The sequence below is a fragment of the Vicugna pacos genome, unplaced genomic scaffold, assembly GCF_048564905.1.
Source record: "Vicugna pacos unplaced genomic scaffold, VicPac4 scaffold_65, whole genome shotgun sequence".
In the NCBI taxonomy this organism is placed as follows: domain Eukaryota; kingdom Metazoa; phylum Chordata; class Mammalia; order Artiodactyla; family Camelidae; genus Vicugna; species Vicugna pacos.
The window spans coordinates 1,087,923-1,113,939 of NW_027328746.1; the positions used below are offsets into that span (position 1 = coordinate 1,087,923).

At 42.0% G+C, this 26,017-nt stretch overlaps 1 pseudogene; it reads left to right on the forward strand.

The window, feature by feature from the left end:
• LOC116279196 (trafficking protein particle complex subunit 9-like) overlaps positions 1 to 26,017 on the forward strand; it is a 51,632-nt pseudogene that overhangs the window by 19,145 nt on the left and 6,470 nt on the right.

The window sequence follows — 26,017 nt, forward strand, 5'->3', positions numbered from 1 at the left end:
GTAATTCACATATCTAAAGAATGTATTTTGTTCCCCTCACCCCATGACTTCCCTAAAGATACACTAAGACTATGTACTCATGGTGGATTCTACAATCTCTGTCTCATACAGAATTTGCCCAATTTCCTGCTTACTATCACACAACTGTTAATGACTATTTCCTTTGATTAAACACAATAAATATGGGAGAATTTGAGAGGCTCGTGGAGTTGGCTCCCTACTCCCTATCGATTTCTGGATTTTTTCCACAGTCTTGAATATTCATTCCGTGTCAGTAAAACTTCTGCCAGCCAGAACCCACAGTTCCAGGTGAGAAGGATGCAGGTTTATCTCTCCTACCAGAGGGAGAGAGAGAAGATAATTGAGATCTGCTTCCTTGTGATTCACCTGAAGCCTTCTGGACTCTGCTCACAGGGCCTCTGTCCCAGGACTGACCACAGCCTTTTCTTCCCTTGTCAACATTTCCTGTGCCTTTCAGAAGTTGGTCTCTTCTCTACAATTCAATCCTGGCAGATGTGATGGTGGTCAGCGTGCTGGTGGGCAGTCACTTGTGGCTCCAAGGAGCCATGCTGATTCTCCTGAGTCTCTCATTCGGGATTACAGAAAAATCGAGCACCGGAGGAAGCCCATTCACGTGAGGTCAACACAGCATTGCATCACTTTCTTTTTATTTTGGAATTTTCAGTGGAGAAATTTCTTGTAGCAAACTATTCCAGATTTTCGGCCGCCTGCTTTCCTCACCACCATTTCCTTGTTGGCTCTGGTGCTTGTTTGAAAAACCAGGTTTCTTCTCTGGTCATTTCTAGCAGCTGGGCTTGCCGAATCCTTGATTTTCATTTGAAGCAGAATGCTTCTTCGTGATGTCAAACTGATTTTCCTATTTGTGAATATTTCGTGTACACTCAGCAACTGTTTCAAGTGAAATGCTCTTATCCAATTTCGGTTAACTCACATTTGCTGATCTCCTGCTTTCATGCTGAGGGCAGTTTCTTCTTCCTGTAATAAAAGCTAGCAATTTGCATTTACTATGGGAAGGTACTGGCCCGAGGTGCTTTTGTTCTTAACAGTTTTAATACAATTCACTCATTAACATATACAGTGGTTTTTACCCTTTGCCTAGAATTGTGCATCCCAGTGAAACTTAGAACATTTTCATCCACCCAACAGGAAGCCCCGTAAGCATAAGCAGTCTTTCCCATTTTCCCCATCCTCCCCCAGCCCCAAGGAGCCACTCTTCTCTCTCTGTGGATTTGCCTGTGTTAGACATTTCATGTAAACTGAGTCATTTCATGTAAATGGAACCGATTATTGTGACTGACTTCTTTCACACTGAGTAACGTTTTCAATGTTTGTCCACGTTGTGGCCTGGGTCAGTACTCTATGCTTTGCTATTGCTGAATAATATTCAACTGTATGGCTGGGCACCACTGTTTACCCATTCATCGGTGATAGGCATTTTGGTTGTTTCTGCTTTTTGGCTGTGATGAATAATGGCGCCGTGAATATTCCTGTAGGAGTTTTTATGTGGACATTTCTTTTCAGTTCTCTTAACGTGTGTGCCCAGAGAGCAGAATTGCTGGGTTATTCAGAAACCAAATATTTAACTCTCTGAGGCCCTGCCAGGCTGTTTTCCAAAGTGACCACGCTGTGTTACATCCTCACCAGCAAGGGCTGCGAGCTCCACTTATTCTGTGTCCTCATTACTGCTTATTACTCTTTTTTTATTATAACCTATTGTAGTGAGTGTGAAGCAGTTCTCCTAGTGGCTTTGACTTTATTTCCCTTAAAGCTAAAGATATTGAACATCGTTTCATTGTGCTTATTGACCATTTGTATATTTTCCTTGAAAAATACCTTTTCAGATCCATTATTCACTTTTTAATTGAGTTGCCTTTCTATTGTTGAGTTTTAGGAGTTTTTTTTTTCTTATCTGGAGATACAAATTCCTAATCAGATAAATGATTTGAAAAAATTTTCTCCTGTGTGTTTTTTTTTCACTTTCTGTATGGTGTTCTTTGAAGCAAAGTTTTAAATTTTCATGAACTCCAATTTATCTCTGTTTTCTTTGTTCCTTGTGCTTTTGGGGTAATATTTAAAATCTGAGGTATTTTATTTAAACTTTTATATATAAAATAACTTAATTCTTAGGACCGTTCTAGGAGATGGGTGCTGTTGTTCTTCCCAGTCTGTGGATAGGAGACTGAAATGCAGAAAATTTGAATGACATATCAGTGTCACAGCTACCCAGTGTTGTGGGAGTTCAGACCCTCGTGTTTTTCCCCAGCATCTGTGCTCTTCCCCACCATGCTCCACTCTTTCCTGGAATCGTTAATGAAAAAGACTTTCCTTTTTTGATTTCTTGTTAGTTTGTTTTCTCATTGGGGACCTCATCTCCTCATTTTCCTTGCAGAGGTCAGTGTAGCTTTATTTTAGGTCTCATGTAAGCAGAAGCGTTGCTATCAGTTAACTTCTTTATTACTCACCCTCGAGTGATGATTGTTGCTAGTTGACCCAATCAATTCATGCTTAATTCTCTCCTGCTCATGACACTAAAAACAGTCATGACTTACAGAATGCTCAAAGAAGAAAGTACCTGATTGATTTCATTTTGCTACCCAATCAAACCAATCAAATAAAAACCCCGGTGTTGGCACAGATTCTAAGCCCTCCAGAATATGGTCACTGCCTTCCTTGTGTTTCATTTGTTTGGTCACAGTGTCTGGATAGTGCCTTGCTGTCCAGCAGTTTTGTTAGGATACGGTGCTCGTGAATCATTGTAAGGACACAATTTTGACAACAGACTGTGTTGTTCATTTCACAAGGGAAAAGAGCATATAGACATACTGCTCAGTTCTATTTTAAAATTAAGCTTGGAATTTTGAGAAGAGTTCAAGAAACCATACAAAGCTCTTTTTCAATAACTTTAGATCTATCTTAGACACATTATGGTTACATAACAGAGTAACTTATCAACTAAATTTGACAAGAAGAGTGTATTATTGATTATTTGTTTTAGTTGAAATATTCTACCTAGGATAAAGTAATCAGTGCCCATAAATGAACAACTATGTTTGTATTTCTATGCAACATGGGAGCAGACTTCATATGTTTCTAAATAATATATATGACTGTGTGTTTTAATCTGTCTGTCAGTGTTTTTATAGTTTTTCAGCAATATTGTAACTTTAGAATTCTTCTAAGAAAATCACCCCGATTCTAGTGCAGTTTGTAATGTGTATCCTGTCTTATGCATGGGATTCCACTGTCCCCTAAGTGAGGAATTTCCTCTCCTATTGAGTTAGTTGCAGAGTTAAAGGAACTGTGATTTCTAGGCCTTTGCTCTCCATGTGTTTGAAGTTGGCTGTCAACCACGATTTTCCCTTTCTTGAGTTTTCATTGTTAAATTAGAATTATGGAAATAACTATTAATATGTTGCATCGGTCTCCCTAGAAACTTGATGTGTTTGTGCTTTTCAGTTTTCAATTTATGAAAAATTTAAATGCACTCTTTTTTTTAAGTAGTCCTTTCTCACTACATATTTGTTTAACTCTTTATAGTTAAAATATTTTTCCCAATGAATGAATCGGTGTGCATGTTTTAAAAGATACGTAACTTTTTAGTTTTCTTATTGTAACAGTTATATTCATTGTAGAGAATTTGGAAAATAAGGATAAACACAATAATAACTTAAAGATGGCATCTAATCTCACCTGGAGATACAGTTGTAAGGATTGAAATTGAGAATTACAAGACCTCTCACGTTGTTCTTCTTCTTCAAGTACGTTTTGGTTACTTAGATCCTCGAATTCCCATATGAATTGTAGCAGCAAGCAGTCAGTTTCTGCAGAGGAGCCCGCTGGGTTTGTGATCGAGACCACGTTGAATATACGGATCGCTCTGGGGAGCACTGCCATTTCAAGAGCGCTGTCTTCTGATCCAGGAATGTGCGTGGTGTGTCTGTCCAGGTATTTAGGTCTTCTTTAATTCTTTTCAACAATGCGTTGAGTTTACAGAGTATTAATTTACTTTTTTTTCTTTGCCTTTATACTGAGGACAAGTGTGCAAGGTACCGGGATCAGAAGTGTATTTGAGCCCCGCCACTTGCTGCCACCATGGACGCTGCGCTCTTGCTTTGCCCTCTGTAAAATCTTCCACAAAATAAGACCTCAGTAACTCTCTCTTGAATGAATGATTATATGATTGTTGGATGATGCTTGAGAGGTCTTGTGATGATGTCTTTTTCCCAGCCTTTCCCCTCTTCTTAATTATGCCCTTTCTCTTCCTTTCCTCCAGCCTGGTTTTCAGCCTGCCTGTGGCATTGATTTTCCCTGTCTGTAGACTCTTCCTTTCATTGGTACATGATAATGTTACATGGGGGCTGTGGAAACTTGCTAGATGTCAAGAAAGAGCAAATCCATTGCATGCTAGTATTTTGACTGTGGTATTCTTTTATCGATTGAAATTAAATGAGTCACACCACCTTAGCCCTCCCGTGAGCTCTTTTCGCCTTCCTACAGGTGATACTGCTCTTGTTGCTGCATGTGCCCTGCCCCCAGCCTTGGTTTTGGAATTGAGAAAGTCACCCTCAGTGGAGCCCTCTCTTTAAAAGTTGAAGAGAACATTTGCTCCTTCACCCTGTTTGGGGACTTGGATGAGATGAGGTACCAGATAAAGAATGGAGCCCCTCCTCATTGTGACCCCTGCTCTTTCCGTTCCTTTCTCCAGGGGACAAGAGTACAATTCAAAAGTATAAAGATTGATTGTGAGCTAATGAGATAGACAAGACAACCGAACATTAATTAAATATCCTTTCATGCCAGAAACAAATGTATTATACACACAAAAAGCACATAAAGCACTGTAGTACTATGGTTACAAACATGGGTCCGAGTTTGAGTCCTGCTCTGGAGTGACCAGCCCTGTGAGTTGGAGAACTTGTAGGTCGGCTTAGCCTCTCCCGGACTTGTTTTCTGCCCTACAGAGACGGGGCTCGCTAGGCATCCCTCCCCCGTAGAGGTGTTATGGTGTGTAAATGACACGCGTGGGCAGCCTGAGCACAGCAGCTCGTTCCACATAAGTGCAGGATAGAATGGATTTGCGGAGATGGCTCTATGACCGCCCCGTGTAGACTCTCAGTGCTCCAAAGGGATGCCTTGTGGTTTAGAGATGGGATTCTCACTTCTGTAAATACCCAAGGATTGTGTTATTTGGCCCTGCTTATTTGAATGTATTCTTTAGAAAGTACATATTGTAGATATATTTTTCAAGCATGCATGCTTTTTTCTTTTATTGTTTATAGTTCTACCCTCTCGTCACTTGGTGTGACATTTCATGGAATCCAGGAAACAGTCCTAAGCTACCTGCCTCTTCACACTTCTCCAGGGTGATTTTCTTCCCAGACTAGAAGAGGGTTTTGCATAGGAAATTTTCTTTGTTCCCCTTTTCTTGGAGTCTCTCTGTCTGTCTGCCCATCTTTCCTGTCCATCTGTCCATTCCTCTACCCACTCATTCTTCTGACTTGTTCCAAGAAGCATTTCAGGCAGCTTACAGAAGAACAGATACCAAATAAACAGGTGAGAAAATAGGGCCAAGTTCAGACAGTGAGGCTAGGAGGCGAGCCTGTGTGAGGGTTGCAGATGTGAGACACACACCTCTGCCCTGTCATTTATAAGATGGACAGCAAGATTGTGCCTGAGGCTCCCACCAGACACAGGGTAACAGGGTTTATGGGAAATGCTCACTGGTTGTGAAATAAATAAGTGGCTTAGGAGAAGCCTAGTCTTTCCAGCTACTAAGGCTTAGGAGAATATATTGAGTGTCTTCCAAAATCAGAGTATTTCATCGTTTCTTTTGTCAGAGTTCTATGTATAGTTGGTTACATACTATATCTGGAAATTTCTCCAAAACTTCTTCCCACGTGAGTCCCGTGGCTCAGGAAAGGGGTGGTTCTGCTCATTGACGGGGGTTGGCGAGAAACAGAAAATGACAGCCACAAAGGAGCCTGCGATTTCTCAGTTATGTTTTGTCAGTGCTGTACTTTTCAGAAAATGCTTTCACAGTTTCTCTCCATCTGAGGCGGCAGCGTGCTCTCTTACCAGCATCAGGAGCTCAGGGCCACGGGATGGTTGGGGCTGACTGCACTGCCATCAAGACAGCTAAGGTAGTCACTGCAGGCGTGGTGCTTTTACGTAGTGCATTTCATGTTCTTTAATAGAAGGTTTCAACAGGGAGTTAATTGAGTTAATTAACATTTAATAAATATGATGCTGTTTTGAAAAGTCAGTTATAGGCAGAATATAAGCTGTGTAGACTTAAAAAACGGTTTCATTTCTGAAATTTCAGTAGGGAAAATTCACAGTTTATCTTATTTATGCCTCTCTTATAAAGTAACAAAGAATCAAGACAGAAAAAGCAGAGGATGATTTCTGTTCTTCGTCTCGGCTTGCAGGTGCCCCTACCTCCAGTGGCATCCATCCAGACACCAGCAGTGACACTGGCCGTGCTCAGAACTGCCTCAGCCCTGAAGACACAACTGACAAATAGAAGGGGACCACGTCCTGTTACAGCAGGTGCTCTCCCTTTGTGGGTCCTTTATGTAACTGCGCGGTGTTTTTCAGGATCGCCCGTTCCACATTGTTCGACGCTACTGCGGTGTCTCCTAGTTACTTGTTTCTGTAAGTACTCGTGTATTTTCTCCAATGTGTGGTACTAGACATCTGAAAATGCTTTTTTCAGATGAAAACTAATGTGTTTTTAATATAATAATTCTGAAAAAAGGGGTAATAGAGGCTATCCTGGTCCCACTACTCAGAGATAATAATTAACACTTTAACGTCTATTTTTGTCCTTTTCGTCAGTGTGTATCACCTCTGTCATAAAAACCAGCGAGCACTCTCTGCCTGTTTACTGTGTGGAGAACTCCATTTTCCATTCGGCTTTTTATATTTTTTTCTGCAATATTCTATCTCCCCTGGCATGATTTTTAATGACCAGTATAGAATTCTGTCTTGTGGAGGCATCGTCCATTTTACTTCAGACTTAAATAAACTTTTAAATTCAGAGTATACTTTACGGAAATATTGAAAAGAGAACCGTGGTGGTACCGAAAGTCCCCTACCTCCCTTCCCCTTATTTCCTGAAGGTAAAAGCTGTTGACAATGTGTATATATTTCATGACCTTTATGCCTATGACATATATATATACACATACATACATATGTACATACATACACGTATATGAGAAATCTATATATATGTGTGTGTTTATATGCTTTATTGAAAATTAAGGCCATACTATATGTTTTCTACAGCTCGCTTTATTCACTGAGGTGTATATCATAGACGTCCTCCCACTCCAGATTCACCCGGTCCTTTCAGATACAGTGGAGGGGTCTCCTAATGTTCAGGTGTGGTCTCTTTTGCAAGGACCCCTTTGGTGAGACAGTGCTGTGGACAAGGCCCTGGACCATGCCGAAACACCGGTCCCCTCAGAGCCCAAAGCTCGCCGTGATTTACTGCACAATTTACTTGATGGTGGACACTTAAGTTTTCTCCATTTTCCACTGTCAGTAATGACGTTTGACTGGCATCCTTCTTGTACAATCATTCCTGTAATCTTGTATGAGTATTCCTTTAGTTAAGGCTTCCTGAAATTTAGTCCCTGGATGTGACATTTACATTCATCTCAGGCTCTTTTCAAGTGACTCTAGAAATTCCTTCTCCAGTGGGGAATGAATAGATGTAGAATAACTTCTGTAACCCATTCTATATCGCTGGATATGATTTCACTTCCGCTTTTCTTCCCAGCATTGTAAAAAGTGCTGTGTAAATGCCCTGATGAATAGATCATTTTGAACTGATTTTTTTTCTAAACGAAACGATTCCTAGAAGCTGAGTTGAGTTTGTGTGTACACACGTTTTTCAGAGTTTACATATCCATTGACATGTCGTCCTGCAAACACGTCGCTCACAGTTTGTTCTCTCACAGATGGATACTAGCTAGAATATCTTTTATAAATATTTGCCAATATGATGAGCAAAAGTGCTTTTTCATTGTTTTAGCTTGCATTTGATGACCAGTGAAGTATTCAGCATTTTTCACTCATTAGCCATCTCATTTTTTAAAAGTGAATGATCCCTTTTGTCCATTACACACAGTTAAGTGAGGGAGCTTCTTGTTGCTTTGTGACAGCTCTTTGTATGTCATGAACATTAACCCCTTGTCTTCATCAACATGTATCTCAGAGCTTTTTCTTGTCATTTCTTGCCTTCCATTTTGTTCAGTAGGTTTATTTTTGTTGTGGCCCAACATATTCTTAAGATATTAAATGTCTTCCTTTTGTGTTTTAACTTTGGTATTTTTCTTAGAAATACTTTCTTATAATGGTATAAATCTCTTCTGTAGGTTTTTTAATCTCTAAGATGGAGATGATAATAGTAATTGTTCTAGTGAGAAGAAGTTGAAGTAATATGAGCAAAGGGTTGTATTTGCTCTTATTAGTACTTTTTAATATTTACGTCACTATCTGTAATTTTTCTTGTGGTCATTATGACAGGAATAGAATTTGTTCTTTCCAGGGGATTCTCTGATTGTCCCAGAACAATTATTGAATTCATACTTTGCTCTTTGATTTGAAATCCCACGTGTACAATATACTTATGTACACTAGAGTCTCTTTTTGAGCTCATGGTATATTTCTGTAAATCTTTCTTTCTTATTCTAACGCTATATCTTACATATTGTAAATCTTTATTTAATATCCGACAGTGTGATGTTTTTTGATTCTTTTCTTCCATCCCAAATTTTCTTGGCTAGTATTATGACTTTATTATTCCTGAAGAATTCTAAATTACTTTGCTCAAGTTAAAAAAAACAGGTAAGAGTTTTCATGGGATTTTTTAGTAAGTTTTGAATTATCTTTAGGGGAACTTACGTCTTTAAAAAACTGCTTTCCTCCATGCAATATGTTGATATCCATACATTCACCCCTCTTAATTTACCCCTCAGTACATTCCTGTAGTTTTCTCCATATAGAACATGGGCATTAATTTTGAGTTTATTCAAGATTATTGTTGAGGATTTTGTTAATTTTTTAAGGGAGAATTTTTTGGTATTGCATTTTTTAACTGTTTCCACTGACACCTAAGAAGGCAGATTCTGTTTGTAAATACTCACTTTGTAACTTGTCATTTAAAATTGTAAGTATTAAGTACTTGTTCCAGAATGCTTTCTTTTCTGTTTTTAAAAGTTTGTTTCCAAGATTATCAAAATGATCATAGCTAAGTAGTATAGGTGGGGAGACAGATGGAGAGAGCTAGTGTGGCTCATGTACAAACTGTGAGCAGTTTCATGGCTGCCTTTAGGCTGGAGAAGCCACAGAAAAGTCCAGGAAAGACCAGGGATAGCTTTGTATGCTCTTTAAAGCCAGCTTTCCTGCCTTTATGGAGAAGCCTGGTGCATGTGGCAGGTAGATGATCAAGGTCCGATGGAGGTCATTGGCTGCACAGAGCGCTGTGTCTGTGAGAAGTGGAGACCAGTGCCATGGGAAATGCTTGGTGCCAGGAACACTGCAGGGGAGCTGGGTATCCTATGTGTTAAGGATTTTCCAGTCCTGGGAGTGGGAAGATCAGACTCTGCATTCAGATCTGAGTTTGAATTCATCCTCTCTTGTTTAATGGTCCTCTGACTTTTGTCAAGTTATATACCCTTTTTGAACTCCTGTTTTCTTGTCTCTCAAAATAGGAGAATTACGGCCTGCTGCTAGAGTGTTTGATCAGGGTAAATGATTTGTGTCTGTAACATGCCACGTACAGTCACAAGCTCAGTGAGAACTGGGCTGTCGCCTCTTCTTCTGCAACTCAGTGCTTGACAAGACATGGGAGAAAGCCAGTCCCTAATTTGTGTGTGATGCAAAGAGGAACAAAATTAATGTGTTGCCTTTCACTAGCAGTATTCTTACTCCTTAGCTTCATTTACTTCTTTCCTCCTTTCCTTTCCCCTTTCCCTCCTTCACCAAAAGAGCCTGAGACTCTCTGAGAACACTAGATTCAAATGACTTTAAAGGTTGGCTCATCCTCATGAAATGATAGTAACATAAAAAAATCTGTACACATCCCAGAATTCATTGTATTTGATTTACACACACACACGCACACACGCGTGAACACACACACACACACACAATCAGGCTACCTCCCACTTGCTGAGGGAGGAGGACCACTTTCTCTGAGTTTTCATTCAGTGAGCGTGAGAACAAAGTCTCTTACGTAGACATTCACCCGGCTTCGTGCATGGTGTTTTCAATTGGATTTCTGCTTTGTGGCCATAGAAATATTCTCCTAATAGAAGACAGTAAGTGGAGACGTAGACATTTTGCTGAGATATTGGTGTCATCATATTTGAGTTGGAAAGGGCTTGAGACAGCATAGAGTCATAACTGTTTATGGGTGAGAATCCATTATAGTGTAACTTGGACAAAGACCTGGGTCTTCTGCCATCGTGTCCAAGCAGATGAAGAGTCAAATGATTGTGGGATGGCAGGGATCCTTCTTGCTTGAGTTCCAGGTTCTTGCTAGTTTTCATTGCTCAGCTGCCTTTAGTTTATATCCATGTGGCCTCTCATGGGAAGGTCACTCTGTCCTGATAGACTGAGTTTCTAATCAGCAAAAAGCTCTGGATCCACTCATATTTCTCAGAGTTTTTCTGATGACCTGCTGACACTTTATATAAATGAGACCTTAGAAACTACTGGATATAAAATCCTTACTGTTATCATTTGCCCTCGAGTTCCATAGGAATGGGGTGCTGTCTCAGGCTGTCTAAGGCTAGATCTGAACAAAGATAGGGTGATAGGCTGTGCTGCTGGACCCTCCAGAGTCGAATGGGATTTCCACCTTAGTTTTTAGAATCAGGCAGACGCTTTCAAATCTTGCCTTTACCAGTTACTAGCTTTGTGACTTTGGGGAAGAAACTGCACTTATTTGTGTCCAATTTTCTTTATATGTAAATAGGTTCAGTATTTATTTTAAGGTTTTTGTTATAGAATTGAATGAGCTAATTCCCTCATTTATACCTAAAATACTGATCGTGTGTTTCTATGGTGGTGCCTTGGTAGTTGATTACTAAGGAACTCGGCAGTGAGAATGCGGGTGGGGGACCCCTGGATCATAGAGCTTATATTCCAGGATATGCTTGTTAAAGACTGGATGTGCAGTGGATTTTTAGTAAATATCCATTCCTTTCCTAATCCGCATTGATTGTTTATATATCTTTATACTAATATATGTACAATTTTTATTGCAATTTAAATCTCTTTGTAGTATTTAAAATATGTAGCTATAACAAAAATACGTAAAATAAAATGATTTGATTTTTTTTCAATAAGCAAAACAAAAAAATAGAAAAGAAAAACAGTTTTGAAAGAGTAGAAATAATTTTATTTCCATGGAATCAATTCCCAAGATAGGTTTTTTGGTTGTGTTGTTAAACAGCAAATAAAATTGATAGGTTGTGACATAATGGAAATGAGGAAACAGTGGAGACATACTACCTCCAATACAGTCATTTTGTTATCAAGTCCAATCTCGTTCTGCTTACTGAATGACAGGCCAATAAATCGGGAAATGAGCTGTTGGAGCAAGGAATAGTGACTTTATTTGAAAAGCTGGCAGACCCAGAAGATGGCATACTGATATCCTGGGGAACCCTCTTCCCCAAGTCAGAATTCCGGCTCTTTTTATACTAAAAAGAGGCGGTGGTGTGGTTGGTTGTTGCAAACTTCTTGCTGTACGAATTGATTGTCCTTGGAATCCTTTGTTGTTGCAGCTGTCCATGTAGGTCAAATCATGTTGCCCCTGAAAAACCTCCAAAAAAAAAAAAAACAGAGTTTATTCTGTTTTACAACTTCTCATCCCTATTTAAGTGCAGAAGAGCTAACATCCTTAAAGATCAGAGCCCGGAGAATAGGCTCTCCTGGATATTTCAGGCTAAAGTCAACTTTCTTTTACAAAAGGTGCAGAGCTAGCAAGTCTGAGCCTAGAAAACAGGGCACAGGTTTAAAGCCCAAGGAACACATCTAACATGGAGTCAAATTTGTTCTTTTCTATTACAATTTCTTTTTCCACCTCATAAATTATTTTAGTAAGAAACATGAACAATTTTTTTATTTTTGGTTCTTAATAACGGATAAGTGGGCCAACTACATTTTTGTGATCAGGGATGCTGTGCGGGCCTTGGGGTCACAGCAAACTCTTGTTGGGGGTGGTCGACCCTGCAACATGTCTGATGCCCCGTAAGTGTTGGTGAGGGTCCCCCTAACCAGGGGCTGCCTTCAGGAACCAGGATATTGGCATTGACCTCTGGAGACCTCTTTTTCAGCTGCAGGAAATTTTTTCAGATACTGTGATTGAAAAATCATTCCAGCTGGGGATAATTAGGGAATAAAGGAAGAGGAAAAGGGCTTGGTGTAGAGTAGAAGAGAGGGACAGAAGATCAGAGAGCCTGGGGAATAGGCAGCTGGGCCTCGGGAAAGAGAGGAGTAGAGGTGGGGAAGGGCACGACCCTGGAACCAGCTCCTGCACCGTCCCCGCACCCAAGCCACACAGCTTTTAATTGGCCCAGGACGCTCTCCTGTCTGGATGTCACCCTGGGCAGAACCATGAGAATCGAATGTAAGGGGTGGGCAGCACTCACATAGGGGTCACTGAGGACTTTGATCAAGTCCACAGTGCCTTTTCTGGTCATGTGTCTTCCCTTGTCCTTTATCTTAGAATCTGAAAAGCAGCAGCAAGGAACTCAGGGAGAGATCCAGGAAGACAACTGACTGTGTAAGAGACGACAGTCACAGCGACACGGGGAACGAAGACCCTTGCAGCAAGGTAAAATAACTTCACAACTATTGCATCAGAGCTGCAGGTGTGAGAGAGCCTAAGCCTGTCTCAGAGTGCAGGGGACAAACGAAAAGGAATGATAAAATTACCACTGACAATTGAAATTTTATTAAATAGACTGCTCTGTTAATTGTATCACTTGATTATGTGTAGGTGTATTTCTGTGAGCAATTATAGGTTCAAACAACCCCACCAGCCCCTCTTGCCCACATCGGGGATGGGCTTTCTCAAGCACAGTGCCCCTCCTGCTTGGGTGGGCCACGCTGCGGGTCCTCACCTGGGGCCGGGCTGCTGCAGGGCATTGAGTCCCCGAGGCACAGCCTGTGAGACACGGCCCCGAGGCTCTTGATTGAGGGCCTCCTTTTCCCCCTGCAGTGTAAGAATGCCGGTGACTCCGTTAGAAGCATGCTTTAAAGCTGTCCGTGTCCTTGCCATCCAGAAGCGGAGCCTGGAAGCTTCCGAATTTCTCCAGAATGCAGTTTACATTCATCTTCGACAGATGAGTGTATGTCCACTTACAAGTGGAGGAATTACTGCAGTTTTTCTGAAACTTACTCACCACTAGTCCATCTGATTTTCCTGTGCTAGGATTCAGTATGACATGCTAAAAATTCTGGAGTCAGATCTTGAAACCCTGATGAAGAGGATTATTTATTTTATTTCTTTATATGATAGTATTTTACTTTCAAAATTCAGAGTTTTCTGTTTTTGAGGAATTTTTTCGGGGGTTGGAGAAACAACTTTGCTCTTACCATCTTTGGGACCTGTTGTTATATGCCTCTCACATATCTTGTCACTTGTGAGGCGGTTCCATTTGTGACCCTGTGCGGGTTGTTCATGTTATATAAAGTCTGTAAAAGTACAGTCCCTCTTACTCCGAAGACATTCCACAAATACTACTTAAATCTGGTATGGTTTTAAGAATACAGAATCATTAGAACATGTACTTGCAGGTTGCTAGTGCAAAATCTCCAAATCAATAGTCTACCTCAACATCTAAAATCTTTCTAATCTTCCTTGGATTTGTATACATAAGTGAAGCATATTGCTAAGAACTCATGACCAGGTTTAGAATACAGGCTGGTGTAGCTCAGCAGGTCCTCAGAAGCTGATGCTCTGCCAGAGGGCGGGGCCGAGGGGAGAGGGCGTGTCCTGCCCTCCCTGAGCTGACAGTTTCATGGTAAAGACCTTCACCAGGTGAAGAACTGGGAGTTTCTTCTAAGAAGAGTGGGTTTGAAAAGAGTCCTAAAAGCGCGGGACTGACACAATCCCATTTGTCTCAAGTAGGGGAGAGCGGCTGTGGGGCCACTTGGGAGACTCGTGAGTCCAGGTGGGCAGTGTTGGTGGCTTCCCCTTGAGCTGTGGGACGGTCAGTAGGTAAAAGTGAACAGATTGAAGGCATGTTTAGATGGTAAAAAGGAAAGGATGAATGCTGTCTGTGAAGGTAGGATGGAGTAAGTCCCAGGTTTCTGTGTGGATTAATGAGGTAAATGATTGTCCTGCTGTGCTTTGAGGAGGGAAACCTGCAGAGGGAGTTCTGGGGGAAAACTGAACGGTTCAGCTGTGGGTAAAGTGAAAGGCTGTTCGATGTGTGATCTGGGAGCTCTGATGAGAGCCAGTAGTGTGTAGGGGGAGAGGAGAGAGACTTTCAAATCATTTTGTCCTGTAAACATACAAATAAGTATGAGTAATGACAGACTTAACACCTCTATATTCTGGATTTAAAGCCCTGTAACCTTTTGCTATATTGACTGCAGAGGTTCTTAATTTTTTTTTAATAGAAATAAAATAAATAGAAACAAAATTGTGAATTTAATGAACATCTAAGAGTTGATGTGTGTCCTTGTATGTATTTTGATACCTCATCTGTTTATAAACATAATCTACAAAAAGTTAGCTTGCTTAGCATAAGAGTTAAAAAGAGGGACGGGGCACACAATGTTGGGGGTTGAGGCTGATCTTCTTGGGCAAATTTTGTAGCCTCTCTGTGTTTTGGTTTCATCTTCTGTGACTGCCCCCGGGCCCCTCATCACAGCTGATTTCCTAGACTAGATGTTGGGAGGGAGGCTGCTGAAAGGAATGAGAAGTGGCAACTGCTAGGGATACTGAAGAGAGAGACAAAAACAGATTAAAGCCGATAAACTGAGTACAAATACCCTCAAAAGAGAAAGAATCCTGCAGTGTTTTGAGCCCCTTAGCGTAAGGGAAACAAGATCAAGTGGACCCAAACTGTTGAGAATGTGAGTATTGTGGGTGGGAGGGTGTCATCAGAAAATGGTTGAGAAAACGCCTTTTGGTTTCCCTTGACGTTTCCAGTAAGGATGGGGAGCAGAAGCGAAAGCCCCCCGCTTCACAGCGGAAGCTGCTGTTTTGTGCGAAACTGACCAAAAGTTGGAAACCAGTCATCAGCGGTGCTGGCAAATGAAGAGACTTCTAGATTGGGTGGGGCACTTGCTGTGACTTCCAGGTGACCTGCTGGCTGGGGGCTGTGAGGCGGGCAGTAGGTTTGCAGGGTGGCCCGGGCATGATCCCTGGCTGTGAGGCTGCTGGTCTGATTAGCAGACCTGGGCACCCACAGCCCTAATGGGGCAGCTCGGGATGTGGCCTGGGACACCTGCCATGCTGAGGGGGAGAAGAGGGCTCCCTTGAGTTGGTGTCCCTGCAGAGAGTGGAAACATCCTCCTGCAGCGGAGGAAGACCCTCTGTACAGGGGGCCGAATGCATAGGCAAGACCAGCCTGAGCACGGACGGTTTGGGGAGCTGAAAGTCATACAGTGGCCCGAACAGCCTTGTTCCTGAGAGACTGGAGGGAAAAGATGCTGAAAAAGGCAGGCTAGTGTCTGACCCTGTGGTGGGTTATGAGTGACAGGAAAGGACTGGTCAGGCAGGCACAAGAGAACCCTGTGGGCATCCCAACTGGGGCGTCTCGCCAGAGGGAGTAGCAGAGTTATAGACTTTTCAACTTATTAGCTGTGTGACTTTGAGCAATATCACCCCACTTCTCTCTCTATATATCTTGATGTGTAAAGTGACAGAGTGATAAGCTCGTGTCATCAGAAGGCTTAGTTTAGCTCTGATCCTCTTTGTCCTGTCCTGTCAGTGCTGCCCTGCAAGGTTCTGCAGCGGCTGCACTTACCCTGAGATGGGAGGGTGTAGAGGGACATTGTAGCACACGAGGACAGGAAGGGACTGCTTTAAAAGCAGACATGTAGCCTGCTGAAGCTGCAGACCTGCAGGCAGTTTGGTTGATGGTCGTGGAGAGGACTTTGGAGGCCTTAGCGTCGTCTTAAGACTTGTTTTCCCTTGGGGACCGGATTTGCCTTCGCAGATTAATGTTGAAGATTTGGGCTTCTGGCAAAGCTGTTTTCAGAGATGGGTATATACGTAACATATCGTATGAAATAAAATGCTTTTATTTAAATTGTGGGACTTTGCAGCTGTTGGGAACAGCTCTGTTGGCCTGGTCTCCACGGAGGACACTAGGGGTCAGCAGAGCGTGTGTTAGGGCAGGCAGCCCGCAGTGCTGCTGCGGGGGGTTCTCCCCAGTAGGGCGCTCTGCTGAGTTGACTCTTCTCTGAGTTTGGTTGCCAGATGAGCAGACAGCAAAGTAATGAGTTCTGGTGGGATTGTATAATAACAGGAAGAAAGGGGAACCCGTAGATTTTCGGGACTAGAACACGCTTCTGTTTCCTGAACCCGTGTGTTCCATGACAGAATTGATGAGTTTTGTCTATTCTGGGATTTGATTGAAATAAACGTTCAGCCTAAAAGTTAAGAGATATGTTTTATTTGGCGGGAAGACTCGAGCCGGGATGACAGCCTCTCAGAACTCTCTGAGGGACTGCTCCCAAGGTGTATGGGAGGAGCTAGGATATATAGGAGCTTTACAACAAAGACCAGGTAGTTGGAACAATAAAACATTGCTTGTTATCTAAAGAAAGCCAGGTATCTCAAGTTCATGTATTTAGTGCTTTTCTATGTATGGGAGGAAGCAAACATTTTGGTCATTGAATTCCTTCCTTTGACAAGCACCTAGCTATCTAGGGCCAGTATCCTGGCGTTTCTTATTCTGAGTCAACTCAGAGGGCCCCACTGTGAGTGGCTAAGAGGTTGGGCTGCAGGCATGTCCTCGCTGGAGTGTGGCAGCAGCCGCTGATGACTTGGTTTCAGCATTCTTTGTTTACTGACATGGTTGCAATATTTTCATTCACATTGTAGTATTTTAGCTCACAGACTGATTATGGATAATCTGCAACCTTGGAAGGCAGCCGAGATCGAATTACTGCAGGTTCCTTCTACTTTAATAAGCCGTGTGCAAACATAAACATGGATGAAGCAGACATTTGGATTTAGTGGTGTAGGGAAGGGTTTCTGCACATTACAGGAGAAGGCATGGCAGAATTCCTCTTCTTTGTGGGCAGGGACATGAGTCCACCTTTCTTTCTGTAGTGGTTTCTGAGAACAGTTAATGGTAATTAACCAACATTGACAAACGGTGGCACACATTGCATTTAAGAGCTGGCCGGCTGCAAACTTGTGTATTGAACAGGTGGATTTCATAGGCAAGTGGTCAGGTGGATGGGAGAGAGATGGAGCCCAGGCCTGGGCCCAGATTCATGTTTAAATCACCATTTCCTCACCATAGGGCCTTGGACTAGTATGTAACCTCTCTTAACTTTTTAGTGAATCTGTGAAATGGGCATGAAAATATTCGTTTTTTTCCTGGGATTGTTGTAAGTTGTAAAGAGTATTATAGCACACATGAAGCACTTAACTCACTGGCACTTAGCAGTGTTCACTGTGTGCGGCTTTCCCGCTTGGCGTGTGTCAGAGCCGTAAAGGCAGCATTTGTCTGTTGAGGATGCACTGGTAGCCCCTTGAATAGTTTGTGAATTTGGTGATTTCCTTTAATCCTTGTAACTCTGTGTGCCATGGGCAGTTCTTTTCATGGACAGATGAGGAATCTCAGGGTAATGAAGACTGTGTAATTTGCCCAAACTCAGACCATAATTTTGGGTGCAGGGCCTCAGTTCAGCATGGGCCCCTGTGCTTTCTGCCCTCTCCATTCAGCACCAGAGCACAATGTGGGTTCGGCTGTCTCCCAGCCCAGAATATCCAGCAGGCAGCAAGACACACCTGGCCCTGTGCTGCTTGAGCAAAAACTCCGCAGGGGAGGCAGTTACAAAAGGGATAAACATAAAAACAGAAGACTGCAAATTGTGATCAACTCTGAGAAGGAAAGGAACACACCTCGCCGTGCAGAGCTGGGAGATTTCCCGTCGGGGCTGCTCTGGGGGCGTTCATCTCAGCTAAACAAGCTCCGCTCCTGCACCAAGGCAGGAAGGCAGGGCAGGTGTGACCAGGTAGACTGGGTCTCATTGATCATACTCATTCCCCATTAAGCGGCAGCTGTCACGGGCACTTAGCTAGTAAACAGATGTCGGCCACAATCATCATGCACTTTGCTTGGTAGTTTTATTGGCCCCACCTTTGAGATGAGGTCATTGAAACTGGGGAGTTTGTTGCATGCCCGTGGTTACCTTGGAAATACGCCCACTGGTCTTTCAACTTAGACTGTTTTGGTTGTCATGCCCCAACCCTGTGAATGGCATCGTGTAGCTTCTCCCAAGTGGCCCAAATGACTGACATTGATTTTCTTAATTCGTAGGAAATGGTATGTGACAATAGGAGAAAAAGGAATTAAGAAAGTATTTGGAAAAATTGAAAAAATTCCAATTCTTCCCCAGCTGGGGGAGCGTACCCTGTGTCACTCACCCCCCTCACTGCCTGGCACCTCCTCCCTGCCGACTCCGTGTTCAGAAGCCACTCTGAGCCTTTGAAGAACATTTTGCCTCATGACACTATTGACTAGGACCTGCGACCTCTCTGTCCCTGGTTTACACTCTCTTCAAAGCCATTTCAATTTTATGCAGGCTTCTCGGCTCAGATGTAAGAATAACCTCTTTAAACTTCTTGATGCAGCTCCTTAATGAAGATCTTGCAAACGAAACCTAGCCAAAGCTTGGGAGGTATGCAGATAGTGACTGTAACCTCAGCACTTTTTGATGTTCAGAATCAGAGGGGTGGGAGACTTAGGAAAGGCTTTTTAAGGTAGAAAGGGGAAAGTGAAAGGACGAAGGCTGTGTGAGACTGAAACATCTCCGTCTCAGCCAGCAAGGCACCTGAGTTCAGGATGGTGAGTGGAGAGTGCAGAGTTCTGACAAAGAAAAAATGGTGGGATGGGAGGGAGGACAGTTAGGTTCTTTACTGGGGAAGGAAAAATTGGGCTGAGCATTTCCTGGTTGAACAAGAGGATTGTGACATGACGTGCTTGTATTTTGGAGAGAAGGGTTTTGTGGGGACAGGCCTAGGGAGAACGCTCTCTGGATTGGGAGTCAGCACAACAAGGAACCACAGACAACCGGGCCGACCCCAGCGACCCTGCTGGGGGAGAGGCTGCCCACCAATTCGAGCCCTGGGGGCTGCTTCTGTCCCTTAGCTGGGGCCTCAGAGCTCCCTTTACAACCCAGTCCTGTTGATACAAGAAAAAATACGTGGAGCATGAGAAGGGCTGTGTCCCAGGCTTTGGTTGGGCCCCTGGGATGTGCCTCGGCAGATGTTGGTCCTAGGCTTCGTGCAGGAAAGAATTCAAGAGCAAGCCAGTGTTGGGTAAAGGTAGATTTATTCAGAGAGATACATTGAAAGGCAAGAGAAACACCACGAGGTGTGGGGGTTTGATGCTCAGATTAAAAGTAGGTACCCAATCCACAGACAGTGTGTGGGCCTTCTCCGAAGAGGGAGAGACAGGGGTGACCGCGAGGCTGCGCTGTGTTGCTGGTTTTCCTGGGCTTGGTGGTTTCATATGCTCTTAAGTAGAAGGACCAGCCTAAGGGCAAGGGGATGGAATTCCAAGGGAGTTGGCCATTTCCCACCCTTTGACCTTTTGTGGCTAGTCTTGGGAATGCCATTGTGCCTGGGGGCGTGTTATTCACCATGTTACTATTACAATGGGTGTATAATGAAGCTCAAGATCTGCTAGAAGTTAAATCTCTTCATCCTTAGCCTCAAGGCCTATTGGGGGTTGAATCATTCACCATTTTGGTGTTAATTGCTGTGGCCTTCCTTGAATGGCTGTGCTTTGCCCCCTTCCATCCTGTCTCACTGTGATGACACAGAGAGAGCAAAGGTCTGACCCTGCCTGTGCTCCTGCATTTAACAGGGAGAAGTGTGGGGTGGGCTGAGGATGACTCTGTGTGGTGAGAAGAATGTTTCAGATTTTCGCACGTGGGACATGGGGACCTTCCAGCAGCCACCTCAGATATATCTCACGGGCATTATCGCTTGTGTCACTCATCTTTTTCTATTTTTCTTTTTTTTAAGTATTTATTCTAAATTTAATATCAGGTTTTTTAGGAAAGAAATTTCTCTTTATCTTTTCGTTGAGGCTCTTGTGGGGGGTGGTAGGTAATTAGGTGTATTTATCTGTTAGTGAAGGCCCTGGGGCTTGACCCCAGGACCCCGTGCACGCTAAGCACACGCCCTATCACTGAGCTCTACCACCCGCCCGTCATCTTTTTCTTTTTGCTTTAGCTGCCAGGAATCTTACAGCTGAATTTCTAGTCGGCCTTTAACACTTACCCTGACTTCATGGCATCCGTTTTTATGACTTTACCTCCCCCTGGTTTCATTTAAGTATTGAATCTCCATTTTCTCTTCACTCTCACCTTTGTCTTTTTGTTGTTACTGTTGTTAAGCTGTGTTTAAAAAATTGTTTAATTTCTCTTTTAGCAGGAGGCTGAAAGTAAATAAATATGTAAACAATCTTATCACACTTAAATGCATTTATACATTCTAAGCTGTTTAGTAGTTACTTAAAAACTGAATTGAATACTAAAGTGATACAATTTTTAAATTATTTTTTAGTTTTTTATCACGGTATAGCTGATTTACAATATGATATAAGCTTCTGGTGTACAATAGATGCTCCATTTATAGTTATTGTAAAACATTGGCTGTATTCCCTGTGTTGTAAGATACATCCCTGTAGCGTGTTTACGTTACATGTAGCAGTTTGTATAAGAAAGTTGGGTACCGCAGAGTTTGGGGCGTGGCTGTATCTGACCCAGGTTCTCGGTTCCCCTGCCTGTCAGAGCCCAGGCCCTCACTCTTGTCTGCAGGGGAGTGAGTGGAGGCAGCTCTCATCAGCGCTGGCACCACCCTCAAGTGACAGTGACAGCAGTGACTGTGGACATGCAAAGTGTTGTTCCAGGACCTTTACATGCATTTCTTCATTTATTATTTAAAGCCCTCCTGTGAGGAATCGTTTTATGTTTTTAATGAATAGTACACTTTATTTTTATTTTGATAGACCAAACTTCCGGAAAATTTACAGGAGTAGTACAATGAACACTTAGATACACTTCACCTAAAAGGGCAGTATTTGTCCATTTGTGTCTGGCTTATTTTAGCATACATTTTGAAGGATCATCCATGTTGTAGCCTGAAACATTAATTTATTCTTTTGGTTTAATAATATCTTTTTTTTGTTTGTTTTTGGTGTATTTAAAAATAGTTTCATTGAAGTCTAGTCAGTTTATAATGTTGCATCAGTTTCTTGTTTACAGCACAACACTTCAGTTCTATAGGAACATACATGTATTCATTTTCATAATCTTTTTCAACATAAGTTACTAAAAGTTATTAAATATATTTCCCTGTGCTATACAGTATAAACTTGCTGTTTATTCTATACATAGTCAGTATCTGCAAATCTTGAACTCCCAATGTATCCCTTCCGACACCCTCTCCCCTCTGGTAACCATAGTTTGCATTCTATGTCTCTGTGCCTGTTTCTTTTCTGTAGATGTTGGTCTTGTTTAGTTTTGTTTTGTTTTCTTTCTTTTAGATTCCACATAAGAGCGATCTCATATGGTAATTTTCTTTCTCTTTCTGGCTTAATTCTCTTAGAATGACATTCTCCAGGTCCATTCATGTTGCTGCAAATGGCATTATTTTATTATTTTTTATGGCTGAGTAGTAGTCTATGGTATATTTATACTACAACCTCTTTATCCAGTCATCTGTCATTGGACATTTAGGTTGTTTCCATGTCTTGGCTATGGTAAATAGTGCTGCTGTGAACATTGGCGTGCAGGTGTCTTTTTGAATTAGGGTTCCCTCTGGATATATGCCCAGGAGTGGGATTGCTGTGTCATATGGGAAGTCAATTTTTTGTCTTTTGCGGAATCTCCATACTGTTTTCCACAATGGCTCCACCAAACTGCATTCCCAGCACAGTGTAGAGGGTTCCATATTCTTCACAGCCTCTCCAGCATTTATTGTTTGTGAACTTCTGAATGATGGCTATTCTGACTTGTGTGAGGTGATACTTGATGGTAGTTTTGATTTGCATTTCTCTGATAGTGATATTGAGCATTTTTTCATGTGCCTATTGGCCATTTGTATGTTTTCATTGGAGAAAGGTTTGTTTAGGTCTTCTGCCCATTTTTGGATTGAATGGTTTGTTTTTCTTTCTTATCAAGTGTAAAAGCTGTTTATATATTCTGGGAATTAAGCCCTTGTCAGTCTCATTCATTGCAAATATTTTCTCCCATTCCATAGGTTGTCTTTTTGTTTTGCTTACTGTTTCCTTTGCTGTGCAAAACTTGTAAGTTTAATTAGATCCCATATATATTTTTGCTTGTATTTATATTGCTTGTGTAGACTGCTCTAGGAGAACATTGCTGAGATGTATGTCAGATGTTTTGCCTGTTTTCTTCTAAGAGGTTTAAAGTGTCTTGCCTACATGTTTAAATCTTTAAGGCATTTTGAGTTTATTTTTGTGTATGCTGTGAGGGAGTAGTCTAACTTCATTGATTTATATGCAGCTGTCCAGTTTTCCCTACACCATTTGCTGAAGAGGCTATCTTTACTCCATTGTATTTTCTCAGCTCCTTTGTCAAAGATTCAATGACCAAAAGTTTGTGGGACTATTCTTGATCATCTTCTTTATCCATTCATTGATGGATGGATATTGTTTGTAACTTTTGGCTACTCTGAATGATACTGCTATGAATATTGATGTGCAAGTTTTTCTGAGAATATGTTTTCATTCTGTTGGCTGTAAAGTTGGCCCGCCATATCTGTAGTTTCCACTTCATGGATCCAGATGGCTGATTGTAAAGGGACTCGAACATCCTTGGATTATGGGATCCAGGGTGGTGGGTTCCTGAAACCAAACCCCCGAGGACACTGAGGGATGACACTATATGTAGGAGTGGAATTGCTGAGCCATATGATAATCTAGCCTTTTGAGGAAACACCAGACTTTTCCAAAGAAGCTGCACCGTTGTCCCTTTCCACTGGCTGCATATGAGGGTTCCCATTTCCCTGCCTCCTGACCGACACTTGTTATTGCCCATGTTTTGATTATAAACATCCTAGTGAATGTAAGATGAGATCTCATTTTGATTTCAATTTGGCTAGTGATGCTGAGCATCTTTTCATATGCTTATTGGCTAATTGTGTATCTATTTAAATCCTTGGCAAATTTAATAATTGGGTCGATTTTCTTTGTATTGTTCAGTTGTAAGCATTTGTTTTATATCCTGGATACTAGTCTCTTATTAGATATATGCTTTGCAAAATTTTTCTCCTAGTATGCAGATTGTCGTTTCATATTACTTTTTTTAAACATTAAAACAATTTCTTTATAGGGGAGGTAATTAGATTTATTCATTTGTTTTTACCAAGCATGCACTCTATCACTTGAGCTACCCCCTTCCCCTTACATTTCATTTTCTTGATGATGTCCTTTGTAACAAATGGTTTTAAATTTCATGAAGTCCAGTTTATCTGTGTTTTTTTTTATCACTTCTGCTGTTGGTATTATATCTAGGAAAGCATAGCCTATCCTAGGACCACAAAGATTTATACTATGTCTTCTTTTAGAAAGTTTATAGGTTTAGTTTTTACGTTTCTCTCTGTGATCCATTTTGAATTAATTTTTATTTGTTGTATACAATAGGGGTTCAAGATTCCAGATTCTTTCTTTTGCCTGCAAATACCCAGGTGACCCTGCTTCATCTGTTGAATAGACTATTCTTTCAATGGAGTGTTGTTGGCACTCTTGTGGAAAACTGACTGTAAATGTAAGTTTCCCCCCCTGGAGTTTTTATTGTGTCTCATAGATTTACGTATCCAAACTTATGCCAGTACCATAATGACTTGAGTACTATAGATTTGTAGTAACATTTAAAGTGAGTCCTCCAACTTTGCTCTTCTTTTTCCAGATTGTTTTGGCTGACCTTGGTCCCTTGCACTTCCATATGAATTTTGGGATCAGATTTTGCAAAGAAGACAGCTGGAATTTTGATAGGGATTCCATTGAATTTGTAGATCACTTTGGGGAGTCTTAACATTTTTAACAATATTGTCTACCATTCCTCGAACATGGGATGTCTTCCATATATGTAGATCTTTTAAAATTTTTTTCGGTGAGACTTCAAAATTTTCAATGTACAAACCTTGTAAATTTTTGGTAAATGTATCTCCCATTTTATTTTTAATGCTGTTGTAAATGGAAAGACTGAGGTTCTTAAGGGTGGGACTATATATCAATTTGTTTATTTCTAGGATTCCTACACAGCAAATGCACTAGGTATATATTTGCTACATAAATCTATCCACAACTATTCCCTCACCCGTGTTATAAGAAACCAAGACCCAGGTTAAGCAACCTGAACACCTACGTGGAAGTGAGAAATGAGACCCTTGGGTGGGGCTTTGTGCAGATAATACTGAGAGCTTATTTAGGATGGCTTCATCTAAATTTCTTTTAAACAATCCTTTAAGTGTATATAGTCAGATACATTAAGAACATGCCCTTTAGATGTGCAGAGGAGCTAAGACTATCATTTTCAAATAATTCCTAGGGAGAATGTTGTACTTGAAACCTAATTTGCATCAATCTTTGAAGGTTTATGTTTCAGGAGCTTTGACTAAAGAACACCTGTCTTTATTCAATAACGATAACTAAATGCTCAAGCAACATGTAATAGTTTGAGCAAACTGCCCCCGCCCCGTAGTGCTGGTTGGCTGCAGCTGTAACTGGAGCCAGCGCTTACCTCTCCCAGGACGCTTGTGCTGATCTGCTCAAAGCGGTTCGTCCAACAGTTTGTCTGTAGTCTGTTGGACAAAGCCATAAAACATTGATTTAAGTTTGCTGGAATGGAATCTATTCTTATTAATTTTAAGTAAGCACATATTGAGTGCTTAGTGTATGTTGGGAATTGTCACTCAGCCTCACATGAATAGTATTTCTCTTAAAACCTCACATATTTCCTTGTTATTCCCACTTTTCAGATAAGGAGACTGAGGAATAGTTCTTCTCTCTTTTGGGGGAAGCTCATTATCAATGACTGGAAGTTGTAAGGAAAAAGACATTGATTCATCCAGAGAAAACATTTTTCTGAGAGTCAGTATTGAAGAGGGTGACCACTGAAGAGGGTGATCATTGTTCGAGTGAGAAGAGCCCCAGGTTGTACGGAGTCAGCATCCTTGTCCTGGACACGGCACGTGTAGAGCTGCGTGGTGGGTGAGGCGGTGCGGCCACTCAGGGAACGAGGACGCCGGGCCATTGGGCTGTGCTCAGGCCCGGTGGGGCTTTCCCTTAAGGGCAGTGGACCGTCATTGACAGATTTTAAGTAGGGGAGTGGGTTGCTCTCGTAGATCACTTTTGTGCTTGTAGAATGCTTGCAAACATTTAGTAGGCTCGGCAGGAGGTGATGTGATGAGTCAGAGTAGGGTGGCTGCGAGGTGTAGCAGTGTTCAGTTTTCAAGTGGTTTTCAGTCCCAGGTTTTTGGCTCATTAGCCGTGTCACTTTGAACGATGCACTCAAGGAAGTGAAATAATTTATCTAATCAACTGAAGCAGTGATGTACCCACTTCCTAGGACTGCTGTGGAGATTGAGTGAGATAACGTGTGCACAGTGTGCAGCATGGACCCCAGCACAGAGTCAGTGCTGAGCGAGTGCCAGTGAGTACCTGGTAGGACAGGTGTGGGTGGTGGGACTCAGTGACTGAGGAAATCTGGGCCCTGAAGAAGGGGTCCAGGCCCATCTGTGAGT